This window comes from Schistocerca serialis, chromosome 3 (genome assembly GCF_023864345.2).
Source record: "Schistocerca serialis cubense isolate TAMUIC-IGC-003099 chromosome 3, iqSchSeri2.2, whole genome shotgun sequence".
In the NCBI taxonomy this organism is placed as follows: Eukaryota; Metazoa; Arthropoda; class Insecta; order Orthoptera; family Acrididae; genus Schistocerca; species Schistocerca serialis.
In genome coordinates, this window is record NC_064640.1 from 276,726,984 (window position 1) to 276,742,519 (window position 15,536).

Below are 15,536 nucleotides of genomic sequence, written 5' to 3' on the forward strand. Positions count from 1 at the left end.
TACAACCTTCTTTCATGATTCTTGAACCAAGTGTTAGCTATGATTAAGTTATGCTCTGTGCAAAATTCTACCAGACGGCTTCCTCTTTCATTTCTTACCCCCAATCCATATTCACCTACTGCGTTTCCTTCTCTCCCTTTTCCTACTCTCGAATTCCAGTCACCCATGACTATTAAATTTTCGTCTCCCTTCACTACCTGAATAATTTCTTTTATCTCGTCACACGTTTCATCAATTTCTTCATCATCTGCAGAGCTAGTTGGCATATAAAGTTGTACTACTGTAGTAGGCATGGGCTTTGTGTCTATCTTGGCCACAATAATGCGTTCACTATGCTGTTTGTAGTAGCTAACCCGCACTCCTATTTTTTTATTCATTATTAAACCTACTCCTGCATTACCCCTATTTTATTTTATATTTATAACCCTGTATTCACCTGACCAAAACTCTTGTTCCTCCTGGCACCGAAATTCATTAATTCCCTCTATATCTAACTGTAACCTATCCATTTCCCTTTTTAAATTTTCTAACCTACCTGCCCGATTAAGGGATCTGACATTCCACGCTCCGATCCGTAGAATGCCAGTTTTCTTTCTCCTGCTAACGACGCCCTCTTGAGTAGTCCCCGCCCGGAGATCCGAATGGGGGACTATTTTACCTCCGGAATATTTTACCCAAGAGGACGCCATCATCATTTAATCATACAGTAAAGCTGCATGTCCTCGGGAAAAATTACGGCTGTAGTTTCCCCTTGCTTTCAGCCGTTCGCAGTACCAGCACAGCAAGGCCGTTTTGGTTAATGTTACAAGGCCAGATCAGTCAATCATCCAGACTGTTGCCCCTGCAACTACTGAAAAGGCTGCTGCCCCTCTTCAGGAACCAAATGTTTATCTGGCCTCTCAACAGATACCCCTCTGTTGTGGTTGCACCTACGGTACGGCCATCTGTATCGCTGAGGCACGCAAGCCTCCCCACCAACGGCAAGGTCAATGGTTCATGGTATTATGGGTTGCTAAATTACGTTTAATTGTTTCTAATATTTCGTCAACTGCTACATTCGTAAACAAATTTGTAACGTCCCAGGAGGCGAAAATTGCAGCCTCTGGGATATTCACATTTAGTATACTGTTACAAAATTGGATGCTATTCTTAATGCTGAAAGTCTTGTCAAATCTGTACGCACTTTTATGTTTTTCATTCAGTATGTAGCTTAGTTCACTATTAGGAGCATATTCAGTAATACTGATAAGTCGGATTGACTTGTCAGGTTTGTGAAATCTAATCTGAGCTCCTACAGCGGGAAGCTTCGGATTTATTAACTTTAATCCACGTCTTTCTAATTGTTAAAACAGAAATTGAGAAGCAACAATTTTTCTTTTTAGATCGTTTTCAAAGTTATTGTGTGAGTCTTTACTAACTTCGTTTGTGCCGTTCTGTTCAAAGTAATGTATTGCTTTGTCAACATATTCTTTCTCGTGTAATAGGACTGTCGAACTGTTATTATCAGCTTTATAACTAGAGCCACCGCCTTTAGCAATTGTTTTCAAATTTTTTGTCAGTCTTAAATTCCTGTATACTGGTAGTGCCTACACTTAATGCTTCATGTAGGGCTTTGCTCGATTGCAAAACTACTTTAATTTCTTTATTTTTGGTTAATTTGCCAGAAATGCAATCTATTTTTATCTCAGAAATCATTTATTTAACCAGTTTTTGAGATCTGAGTCGAAGGTTGACTAGTACGGATGAACGCGAAACAATGTTTCCATGTGAACCATCTACGAATGGTCGTGTGTAAGAGAGATGAGATACGCCCTCATAGCGCAGGAGGGATTACCGCTCGATGAAAGCTGAAGTCAGTGGAATGAAGAAGAATTCTTTGATAAAGAGCCTTGAGGTAGAGGGAGGCACCACAGGGGCAGTAGGTTTCTCCGAGTAGACATTTATTCAGGTCAGCCTTTCCTACCCCTTGCGTTAGTTTTCACTACATTGGGTCTTGGACAGTTTTATAGATGACTACAGCCATAAGAACTGGGAAAAAGAGTCTGTAGTTGGGAACAAATATCGTCGTCTAAGACGATACATACTGCTTCTTGCTGGTCAGATGCAGGGTTCGGATACATGGGAAGTCGAAAGACAGCATCGGCGCTGGCGTGGCAGGTAGTATATTTGTAACTTATGTGATATTGACACTTGCAGGTGCGCTGCTGCATTTTGCGTGCAAAGCAGTGCGAAGGCCAAATAACAAACAAAGCTTTCGTTAAGTTCCGGTTGAAATTAATTTCTGTAGAGATTTGTCAACTTTTGTGTGACTGAGTTGTGTTGGGTTCAATGTTTCAGGCATGTATACTATGAGATATTCTGTTCCATCTGGTAACACATGTTTTAAAATTGCCCCAAAGTCACAATCTGAAGCTTCAGTTGGTATTATAGGCGGCTTGCAAGGGCAGTGCGGAACAAGGCATCTTGTGGATTTAAGTTTTTTTTTGAGCGTTTGGAGGGACCATTCAGATTTACCACCTTTACTCTGAAGTGCGTTTAATGGAGCCGAAAGGTGTGCAAAGTTCGATATGAAACAATAATAATAATTTATTTTTCCATAAATGCCCGAAGATCATATAAATTCGTGGAGCTGGCTCTTTTCTGTGACTTGGACGCAAGATTTAGAGGGTGTGACGTCTTGTTTACTAAAGACGAGCTTTAAGTATTCTACTTAGGGCTGAAGAACAAAAATACAATTTCTGTAAACTGCAAATTAATCTTGGCTGATGTAGTATCGTGAAGAGTAGCCTTAGATTTGTCATATGATCTTTGTTGCCACAACCCTTGATTGTGACATCATGTAAGTAATCGGCGAGCGCAAAAGTTTGGCTGAATAAGTTGCTCGAAGTAGCATTGAAAAAAGTCGAATTGCTGGTCTTGCCGAAAGGGGATCATTGATACTGAAACATGCTAAAGAAAGTGTTCAATACAAGTAAACTTTGTGACACTGCATCGAGCGGAAATTTTATGGACAACTCTCATAAATTTATTTCTGTATAACTTCTGCCTGATTTGAGGCGAGAGAATAAATTTAGTTTGTATGGAATCGGGTACGAGTCAATGATACACTGAAAACTGATTATGTTAATATCATCACACGACCTGATAGATATATACGCTTTGCGAATCAATACAAGTGGTGCTGCCACTGCATCGATAGGATTGGACGGATGATCTGTTGCACTTGTAGACGGTTCAGTTCAGCTTTGACACCTGCATAAAAGACGTTGCGATATAACGAGCCAGAAAAAATTATGGGCAAGTCGAATCCTGAGTAATCCCTGGCGTGTCCTAAACAAGGGACAAACAAGTTGAAAATTCCACTCATGAATTATCGACTGTTAAGTGTAGAGCTGTCAGAAAATCCTGGTTAACTGGTTTGTACACCAAGAAACCAAACTGACTGAAAGCATAAATTAATTTGGGTGTCAAGGCGCTGCGTTACCAGCAGGGTTACGTCCCTGGAAATGTGTTTATAAATAACTGGAACAATGAACTGACCTTCGGAATCAAGCGTCCTTCGAATGAGGATAAACAGCGCTCTGAAGTGCCATCTTCAGAGTGCCTAACGTGAGACAGGCTTTCCAGATCGTTAAGGGCCGGCCTCTGTGGCCGAGCGGTTCTAGACGCTTCAGTCCGGAACCGCGCTGCTGCTACGGTCGCAGGTTCGAATCCTGCCTCGAGTATGGATGTGTGTGATGTCCTTAAGTTAGTTAGGTTTAAGTAGCTCTAAGTCTAGGGGACTCATGACCTCTGATGTTAAGTCTCATAGTGCTTAGAGCCATTTTTGAGATCGCTAAGGAGATGGGTGTCCCGTGTCGACCTTGACCTGAACTGGTCAGCCAGAATACATATTTTTCCTATAACTGGATAGCACGATAAGTGATATGATGCATAGCACTGTCCGGCGGACAGCCCGAGATTGACAAACACTCCTAAGAGGGTCGAATTTGGGGCAACTGAAACACTGAACCTGCTTTTGTATACGTTTTTGTCTTGAACTGAGGGGCAGGGCAGGAGAGACTTACGGGTTTGGCCTGTGTAACCATGATATACAGGAGGTGGACAAAAATATGGTAATACTAAACAACACAGTACGATGCCTAAACAGTGTAGGAAACCAGTTGCCATTCAAAACAGCTTCCAGTCATCTCGGAATGGATAAATACTGGTTCTGTATGTTTCAAAGTAATATTATACCATTCTTTCTGCAAAGATCCTTTATTGTATGATTATATGATAGCGGAACAAACACTGGTAGCAGTTACTTCTGTAAAATATCTGGGAGTATGCGTGCGGAACGATTTGAAGTGGAATGATCATATAAAATTAATTGTTGGTAAGGCGGGTACCAGGTTGAGATTCATTGGGAGAGTGCTTAGAAAATGTAGTCCATCAACAAAGGAGGTGGCTTACAAAACTCTCGTTCGACCTATACTTGATTATTGCTCATCAGTGTGGGATCCGTACCAGATCGGTTTGACGGAGGAGATAGAGAAGATCCAAAGAAGAGCGGCGCGTTTCGTCACAGGGTTATTTGGTAACCGTGATAGCGTTACGGAGATGTTTAATAAACTCAAGTGGCAGACTCTGCAAGAGAGGCGCTCTGCATCGCGGTGTAGATTGCTCGCCAGGTTTCGAGAGGGTGCGTTTCTGGATGAGGTATCGAATATATTGCTTCCCCCTACTTATACCTCCCGAGGAGATCACGAATGTAAAATTAGAGAGATTAGAGCGCGCACGGAGGCTTTCAGACAGTCGTTCTTCCCGCGAACCATACGCGACTGGAACAGGAAAGGGAGGTAATGACAGTCGCACGTAAAATGCCCTCCGCCACACACCTTTGGGTGGCTTGCGGAGTATAAATGTAGATGTAGAAAGTGGTGGCAACTTCAAGTAACGATGACGGACGTGAGTAGCAACCATGCATCCCTCTCTCCAAAGTAGAAAACAAATGCTCATTAACGTTGATGTACGGTAACTGAGGTGACCAGAGGAGATACGAAAAATTCATCCTCGTACTCACTAAACCAGTCGTGGAAGATGCGAGCTGTGCGAACAGGGTCTCTGTCGTCTTATAACCCAAAATGGTAACATAATCCTTGGCAGCTGCCGGCTGGTGTGGCCGAGCGGTTCTAGGCGCTTCAGTCTGGAGCCGCGGGACCGTTACAGTCGCAGGTTCGAATCCTGCCTCGGGCATGGATGTGTGTGATGTCCTTAGGTTAATTAGGTTTAAGTAGTTCTAAGTTCTAGGGGACTGATGACCTCAGATATTAAGTCCCATAGTGCTCAGAGCCATTTGATCCATTTTTGGACCTTGGAAGCCATGTCACCTTGTAGAGTGACCATGGGTCCCATGAAAGACCACGATATGGCTGCCCAAATCAACACCTAACCTTTGCCATGTCTCACTCTTGGGGCGACAGCTCAGCCAGAAGTTGGAAACAGTGTGAAACATGACTCATCCGATCAAATGACTTTCTGCCCTTGCTTTATAGCCCACATTTTATGGCTTCAGCACCACTTTTACCTGATATAAGCATTTGAATCACAGATGAATGGTTTCAAAAGTCCAATTCGCTCCGTAACTCTCTGCTTATGGAGCTCCCTTCATGTTGTCCCAGCCCTGACAAGATTCCCGAGTGCGACATTCACATCTGCAGTGACTTTTGCAGCTGTCGTCCTCTTATTTTTCGTCACAATTCTCTTGAATGACCGTCTGTCATGATCACTCAACACACTCTTTCGTTCTCGTTGCGACGTAGCGGATGATGGTTTTCTGCCTTCCCTGTATTCGGTGTAAATCTTCCCCTCTTGAAACACGAAACACTTCGGGTACCACCACCAAACCCAACAATTTGCCGACGTTCGAAATCACTTAGCGCCGACATGATGCATTTCGCTTTCACTATCTAGAACGTTCTTCACCAATCGCCAACAGCTATGGTCCAGTGACATGGCGCATCGTTGTTTGGGAACTTGAAGTCCATGAATGGCTGCAAAGGGTCTCCATGTAGCCGAACGAAACCACTTCCAGTCAATGATCGGTTCAGTTGGACCAGAGGACCCAGTCAATCCCACGTAAACACAGCCCACACCATTATGGAGCCTCCACCAGCTTGCATAGTGCCTTGTTGACAACTTGGGTCCATGGTTTCGTAGGGTCTGCGTCACACTCGGAGCCTATCATCATCTCTTACCAACTGAAACAGAGACTCAGCTGACGAGGCCACGGTTTTCTAGTCGTCTAGGATCCATTTGATATGTTAGCACTGATAGCTCTCTGCAAACGCCGCTGCTTTCGGTCGTTAAGTGAAGGCCATCGACCACTATGTTGTCCGTGGTGAGAGGTAATGCTTGAAGTTTGATATTATCGCCACACTCTTGACACTGCGGATCTAGAAATATTGAATTCCTCACGGATTTCGAAATGGAATGTCTCATACGTCTAGCTCTAACTGCCATTCCGCGTTCAAGGTATGTTAAATGCCGTTGTGCGCCCATAATTACGTCGGAAACCTTTTCACATGAATCACCTGAGTATAAATGCGAACTGCACAAATGCAGTGTCCTTTTAAGCGTTGTGTACATGACACTACCGCCAGCTGTATATGTATATATCGCTACCCCATGGTTTTTGTCACCTCAGTGTATCTAGGTTATTGCATAAGTGCCGTTCGTGATTAAATACAGCAACGCAACTTGAAAGCTTGGCTAGTATATGCATTTATTTTCAAACATGTGTTTGTCGTGGTGTTTCCATATTTTTGACCAGCCTCTACACTTGTTGTCAGTGGTGCGAGACGCAACTGAGCCGAGGCGGTGGAGCGTGAGTATGAGCAAGGGATCAGACAACTAGCGCTGCCTGTGCTCCGCGGCGGAAACAGATATTACCTGTGCTGACTGTCGTGTGATCGGAACCTCATCGGAACCTCATCGATCAAATAAGACTGTCCATAATAAGGAACCGCGCTGCTGCCACGGTCGCAGGTTCGAATCCTGCCTCGGGCATGGATGTGTGTGATGTCCTTAGGTTGGTTAGGTTTAAGTAGTTCTAAGTCTAGCGGACTGATGACCTCAGATGTTAAGTCCCATAGTGCTCAGAGCCATTTGAACCTTCTTGACGTAAATAACAATGGATCCTGTACTAATCGTCTGTCGATCGTTGTAATTTTTTGGTCTTTCATCTTCAGCTAAATCATTAAATTCTTTGTGCATGGTGTTATAATGCTATTACATAACAAATTTGTGGTATTCTTCTACTATGCGGCAGCATAATAGATTTTGAGAGTTACCAGGTGTACCAGTATGAAATGAGCGTTAAGATACAAATGTGTCGATAGGGAACATTTGTTGTGAACGAGCCTTAATTTTTTTTGTTTGGTTGGTACGACATCTGTCAAAGATATTTAGTATACATCAAGTCATGGAACAAACGACATCATATGTTTTTATCGTGTTAACAATGTCGAATTTTGTACCAGAAAGTGATGATTTGCGGAAAGTATTAATTTTTTGTTTTCATTTGGAAAAAAGTGCTGCAGAGTCGCATCGAATGCTTGTCGAGGCATATGATGATCATGCTCTATCAGAATCAACATGCTGAAGATGGTTTCAATGGTTCAGAAATAATGATTTTGATGTAAGAAATGAAGAACGTGGAAGACCACCAAAAAAGTTCGAAGACGCCGAATTGCAGGCAATATTGGATGAAGATGATACTTTGAGTCAGAAGCAAACGTCAGCAATGCTAAAGGTTGCACAAGAAACAATTTCTGACCGTTTGAAAGCTATAGGAAAGATCCAAAAGTGTGGAAAATGGATGCCACATGAATTGAATGAAAGACAGACGGAAAACCGAAAAACCATTTGTCAAGTTTTGCTTCAAAGACATGAAAGAAAATCAGTTTTGCATCGAATTGTTACTGGCGATGAAAAATGGATTTATTTTAAGAATATTAAACGGGAAAAATCATGGGTTAATCCGGGACAACCATCAACATCGACTGCAAAACCAGATCGATTCGGTAAGAAGACAATGCTATGTGTTTGGTGGGATCAGAAAAGTGTAGTGATCATGAGCTTCTAAATCCCGGTGAAACTGTGAGCACTAATCGCTACAGACAACAAATGATCAATTTGAACTATGCATTGATCGAAAAAAGACGAGAATGGGCCAGAAGACATGGCAAAGTAATTTTTTTACACGACAGTGCACTTGCACACAAAGCAAAACTGGTTCAGGATACAATCAAAACACTTGGCTGGGAGCTGATACCCCACCCGCCGTATTCACCAGACTTGGCCTTTTCCGACTACCATTTGTTTTCATCAATCGGACACGCATTGGCTGAGGAACACTTCGATTCCTAAGAAGTATTCTAAATTTGGGTGTCTGATTGGTTTGCTTCAAAACGACGAACATTTCTATTGGCGTGGTGTCAACAAATTGCCAGAAAGGTGGTCAAAATGTATAGAAAGCAATGCTCAGTACTTTGAATAAAATGTTTTTACTTTTCAGTTCAAAATTAGTGTTTCATTTGCACAAGAAACTCTCATTTCATGCCGGTACACCTGGTATTATCCTTCCATTTGTGCTCCCCATTCATTTTTAAAGACTGGGACGATAGATCATTAGATTGCGTCTTTTTGTGAAAATATCCACTGGACATATGAACTTCCATTCTACTGCGAATAAATAGCGAATGATAAACAGCGTTGACTCCATAATCTTCGGAACTGAAGGAAGTCGTGCCGTACGCAAAATACCGCACCAAATGCCGGAAGAAAGCGTGGCCTCGCACTGCTACATGAAATGTCGCGATATACCAAGCACGGACTGGTACCGAGTAGCTCCATAGAACCAAGCATAGCGGTCCGCACGAGCGAAGCACATAGTGCATGTGTGAAATTTTGTACGCCGTGGCCGGCCCTGCTGAGACAGCATGTTGAAATATTTGCAACTGAATAAGTATGTCACACTAACTCAGTTTCATTTTCATTTAGTTATGACACTTCATACTTGTCTGTAAGGCAGATGAGGTCGGAGTCTCAGGATCTCTCTTGGCACTACACCTAGACGTGTCGCTGAAACGCCATTCTCATTCAAGTGGGCGGCTCACAAGTCAGTTATTTCATACTACACACATACATGCTGCCATTTTCCACCGCTTGACTACACTTAAGGCAGCTTGAAAGTGTACCTGAGCAGTAGCTAACTCATACTACACTTGGAAACTGCTTTCGCAATTGTGTTATATTGTAATTATTTATTGCTATTTTTTTTTGCAGTCTTATTTTGAAGCTCTCTACTTCTGTTGCTGTAAAAGAGGCTTTGTATGTGTGTATTGACAATTACATTGTGCCCCTACAATATAAAATAATGGAAATATTAATGTTGGCATGCCTATAATTTACTTTAACCTAAACTTTGTAACTCATATTTATGGATGATAGTAGGACACATTGAGTTACTCCTTTCACTCCTCAGAAGAATGTGTCAAGTGTATTACTATGTGCCTTCGATGTTTATAATGAAGGCTTTTGTAGTACCATATCTTTTTTCGTTGTTATGTACGAAAGAAAGGGGTAGAGTAAACTCTGCTGCCACCACAGAGCCTACGTCCCTTGAATAGCGTTATCGTAATCGCCGAGGCCAAATCCTTATCCAGCAGACGGATCATTAATCACATGTCATGCCATCACTGCATGAAACGCCGTGGAAAGACTTGGGATTCAGTTGAAAATAATGTCTTGCCGTCTAGTGATCGCGTCGGCCGTGGTGGCCGTGCGGTTCTAGGAGCTTCAGTCTCGAACCGCTCGACCGCTACGGTCGCAGGTTCGAATCCTGCCTCGGGCATGGATGTGTGTGTTGCCCTTAGGCTAGTTAGGTTTAAGTAGTTCTAAGTTCTAGGGGACTGATGACCTCAGATGTTAAGTCCCATAGAGCTCAAAGCCATTTTTTTTTGTCTAATGATCAGCAAATGTTACCCTCCCCTCCCCCCAGTACCTGCTCCCCTTTCCGATCAAATACTGCGATTGAAAAAGCTTCTTTCGCCACAAGTATCTGTACATGCTAAACCCTGATAGAACATTGGCACAGTATAAGAGTGGCTCAGCAACTCGGCCGAAAAGGTTAGTAAATATACGCAGAATTTGTAAAACGTTAGCACTTGCAACGGTTTTCTGCTGTCGTATTCGGGCTCTTCGTCGTGCAATTTTTCGAGATACAAGCAGACGGTCTTGTCTAGTTCGTACTGCAGGTCGTTTCGTTAGGTTGTCGAAAATGGCTCTAAGCACTATGGGACTTAACATCGGAGGTCATCAGTTCCGTGGACTTAGAACTACTCAAACCTAAATAACCTAAGGACATCACACACATCCATGCCCGAGGCAGGATTCGAACCTGTGACCGTAGCAGCAGCGCGGTTCCGGACGGAATCGCCTAGAACCGTTCGGCCACAGCTGCCGGCCGTTAGGTTGTCCCAACAGCTCATTCTTCTTATTTGCTCCAAGTGAAAACAAAGAAATATCAAGCTTAAAGTTTAGTCGTATCGAAGTAGTTAAAATGAAACATATTTATGACATCACGATAAATGTTTTCAACTCTATCGCTAATTTGTTCGTTGCATTATTTACAACAGTGATCGAGCTGATCCTCATAAGCCACACATTTGTGCACTCAATACTAAGCAATGTTTGAGGTGGTGTAAAGAGGACACCATTGGGCAATGGATGACTGGAAACGAGTAATTTGGAGTGATGATTCACATTATACTGTGAGGCAATTTGGTGGGACGGTTTGGGCTGCGCGAATGCCTGCCGAATGTTATCTTCCATTATGTGTAGCGCCAACAGTAAAGTACTGAGGGAGTGGTGTTACGGATTCGGGTTTATTTCGTTGTTATGATGTTGTCCCCTGATTGAGCTTGAGAAGACACTAAATGCAGAAGGATTGAACACATTTTACAGCACAGCAGTAGAGGAACATTTTGTAGCCGATGATTCCTTGTATCAGCATGACAATGCATCCTCCTATGAAACAGCATCAATGTGACCACGTTTTGTGGAAAATAGCATTCCTGAAATAGACTGGTTTGCACAGAGTCTCTTTCTCTTTTCGTGTTCTCTGTGAAGATTAGACGTGGACTTGCCCCCTGGAACCAATGGAACACCTTTGGGACGAGTTAGAATGTCGACTTCGCTCTAGACGCCAGCGTCCAACATCGCTAGCTTCTCTAGTTTCGGCTCTTGAGGAAGAATTGGCTACCATTCTTCCAGAGACATTCAGACAGCTCACTGAAAGTGTCCCCAGCAGAGTTCAACCCGTTATAAAAATGAAGGGTGAACACACGCCGTATCAGTGACCACTAATAGGTGTCGGATGCTTTTGATCAGGTAATGCAGATACACGCACGTGCAGCAGCCTCCTCGTATGCAGCACTCTCTTCATAGTGATTATGGGGTGAACGGTTTTGTTACAAGGAAATCTGACGACATCCACGGGAGTAACAGCGCTGGTAAGCTACAAAAATGGTTTGGCTTCCCCGAAACTATAAAACTGCTTCACACTGAATAGGTAATGATACATTTGAACAAAACTGGGCTGAGAAATGCAATGGAAAATTTGCAGTTTAGCTGAATCGTTCATCAGTTAAATTAATGTGTATAAGAATACATTTTAAGAAGGTAATTAAAAGAATGAACATCAAAGAAGATGTTAGTCGTCCTTAGGTATAAATGTTTAGAGCTGTAGGATTCTTCCCTGTAACAATTCACAAGAAAAAAAATCAAGTTTACATTTTTCCATGTGTCATGCTTCACTCGCTTACTTGTATTTTACCTCAATACGCACCAGTTACTACCTTTCTCAGAATGAAAGCGCTGCTTTTTCCAACTTTTTCCGCTTTAGATATTACCATTGTACTTCCGAGTGCAGAATTCTTAACAGAAACACAGTTCATGTAAGGATCGCAAAGAAAAGATGATGAGATATTAGGGCTCGTGTCTAGGCATATAGACAATTGTTTTCCCCTCACTCCATTTGCGAGTGGAACAGGAAAGGGAATGACTAATACAATTACAAGATGCCATCTACCATGAACCGTATGGAGGCTTGCAGAGTATGTCTGTAGACCCAGAAAAGTACTGCCACCTATAGATAAGTAAGTAGAGTCATCAATAATTATGGTAATGTATGGATGCGACCACTAGCAGATCTATCTGTGTTCGGGAACATCTTACTTTTGCAATGTTCATATAGTTACTACTTGCAAATTTGTAGTGGACTGTGACACTATTTTAAGTAATTCTACTGGTACTATATCGCCTACAAAGTTAGGGCATCATAGAACCCATAACATTATGTAATTTGGCTACATCAATAGATGTTAGCGAACACCAGCATGGATAATTTCAGTTATGTAGAACTTCCGAGTATACAGTAAATACTCACTCCGCGATAGATTCATATCCAGTTTCCAGACTAGAAGAATTGTTGGCAAAAATAGCAAAAGAAAAAGCATGTTCTACATAAGATTTGACTAACACACATGTACAGCTGCTTCTAAACAATGAGTCACAAAATATAAGTTATTAACTAACGTTTTCGCTTGTGGAAGTGTTTCAGTCTCCCGTTTGGAGCCGCAAACACACTAGAAATATTTAAGAGCTGCTTGGAGCAACCGTCAGGGTCCATTTCATGTTGCGTTTAGGACCTTGATGACATTATTATACCAGAAAGAAGAAAATTTTAAGAAGTTGCGGCTTTTATTTACATTGAGGTAACAAAAGTCATCGGATACCTCCTAATATCACGTCGGATCTCGTTTTGCCAGGTGTAGGGCAGCAACTCGACGTGGTATGAACTCAACAAGTCGTTGGAAGCCCCTACAGAAATATTGATCCATTCTGCATCTACAGCCGCCCACAATTACGAAAGTGTTGCCGGCGCAGGATTTTGTGCACGAACTGACCTCTCGATTATGTCCCATAAATGTTTGGTGGGATCCTTGTCGGGCGATATGGGTGGCCAAATCATTCGCTCGAATTATCCAGAATATTCTTCAAACCAGTCGCGAACAACTGTGACCCGTTGCCATGGCTCATTGACATCCATAAAAATTCCATCGTTGTTTGCGAACATGAATTCCATGAATGGCTGCAGACGGTCTCCAAGTAGACGAACATTAGCGTATCCAATCAATGATCGGTACAGCTGGACCAGAGGACCCAGTCAATTCCACATAAACACAGCCCACGCCATTATGGGGCCATCACCAGCTTGCACCGTGCCTTGATGACTTGGGTCCATGGCTTCGCAGGCTCTAAGCCACACGCGAACCCTACCATCGGCTCTTACCAACTGAAATCGGGACTCATCTCACAAGGTCACGGTTTTCAAATCGTTTATGATCCAACCGATTTGTTTGCACTGACAACTCCACGCAAACGCCGTTTCTCTCGGTCGTTAAGTGAAGGTCGTTGGCCACAGCGTTGTCCGTGGTGAGACGTAATGCCTGAAATTTGGCATCCTCGCACACGTTTGAACTGTAGATTTCGGAATATTAAATTCCCTAACGATCTCGGAAGTGGAATGTCCCATGCGTCTAGCTCCAACTACCATTCCGCGTTCAGAGTCTGTTAATTCCCGTCTTGCGGTCATAATCACGTCGGAAACCTTTTCACACGAATCACCTGAGGACAATGACAGTTCTGCCAATGTAATGCTCATTTACACCTTGTGTGCACCATACTACCAGTTCAATTTTACACAGAGTACGCGAAGGAACTTGCCCCCCTTCTTGCAGCGGTGTACCGTAGGTCTCTAGAAGAGCGTAGCGTTCCAAAGGATTGGAAAAGGGCACAGGTCATCCCCGTTTCCAAGAAGGGACGTCGAGCAGATGTGCAGAACTATAGATCTATATCTCTAACGTCGATCAGTTGTAGAATCTTGGAACACGTATTGTGTTCGAGTATAATGACTTTTCTGGAGACTAGAAATCTACTCTGTAGGAATCAGCATGGGTTTCGAAAAAGACGGTCATGTGAAACCCAGCTCGCGCTATTCGTCCACGAGACTCAGAGGGCCATAGATACGGGTTCACAGGTAGATGCCATGTTTCTTGACTTCCGCAAGGCGTTCGATACAGTTCCCCACAGTCGTTTAATGAATAAAGTAAGAGCATATGGACTATCAGACCAATTGTGTGATTGGATTGAGGAGTTCCTAGATAACAGGACACAGCATGTCATTCTCAATGGAGAGAAGTCTTCCGAAGTAAGAGTGATTTCAGGTGTGCCGCAGGGGAGTGTCATAGGACCGTTGCTATTCACAATATACATAAATGACCTTGTGGATGACATCGGAAGTTCACTGAGGCTTTTTGCGTATGATGCTGTGGTGTATCGAGAGGTTGTAACAATGGAAAATTGTACTGAAATGCAGGAGGATCTGCACCGAATTGACGCATGGTGCAGGGAATGGCAATTGAATCTCAATGTAGACAAGTGTAATGTGCTGCGAATACACAGAAAGATAGATCCTTTATCATTTAGCTACAAAATAGCAGGTCAGCAACTGGAAGCAGTTAATACCATAAATTATCTGGGAGTACGCATTAGGAGTGATTTAAAATGGAATGATCATATAATGTTGATCGTCGGTAAAGCAGATGCCAGACTGAGATTCATTGGAAGAATCCTAAGGAAATGCAATCCGAAAACAAAGGAAGTAGGTTACAGTACGCTTGTTCGCCCACTGCTTGAATACTGCTCAGCAGTGTGGGATCCGTACCAGATAGGGTTGATAGAAGATATAGAGAAGATCGAACGGAGAGCAGCGCGCTTCGTTACAGGATCATTTAGTAATCGCGAAAGCGTTACGGAGATGATAGATAAACTCCAGTGGAAGACTCTGCAGGAGAGACGCTCAGTAGCTCGGTACGGGCTTTTGTCAAAGTTTCGAGAACATACCTTCACCGAAGAGTCAAGCAGTATATTGCTCCCTCCTACGTATATCTCGCGAAGAGACCATGAGGATAAAATCAGAGGGATTAGAGCCCACACAGAGGCATACCGACAATCCTTCTTTCCACGAACAATACGAGACTGGAATAGAAGGGAGAACCGATAGAGGTACTCAAGGTACCCTCTGCCACACACCGACAGGTGGCTTGCGGAGTATGGATGTAGATAGATAGATAGATCTGTATATGTGCATGTCGCTATCCCATGACTTTTGTTACCTCAGAGTAGTAAATCTTTTGAAGCAAAAGTGGAGCTCTAGGCCATGGGCTCAGTGCAACATATATAGCACCCTTAGAATGGCTACTAGCTGCGGCTGACGAAATTCCTGATTCACATAACCTCACGCAAATTGGAAGAATTCCTAGGGAAAGTTAACTGCTACACACAGTTCATCCTTCAGGCAGCAGGCGTAATGTGTTCCTTCAAGAAACTATGTCGCAAGGGCGCCTACTTCTCATGGTTTGATGCAA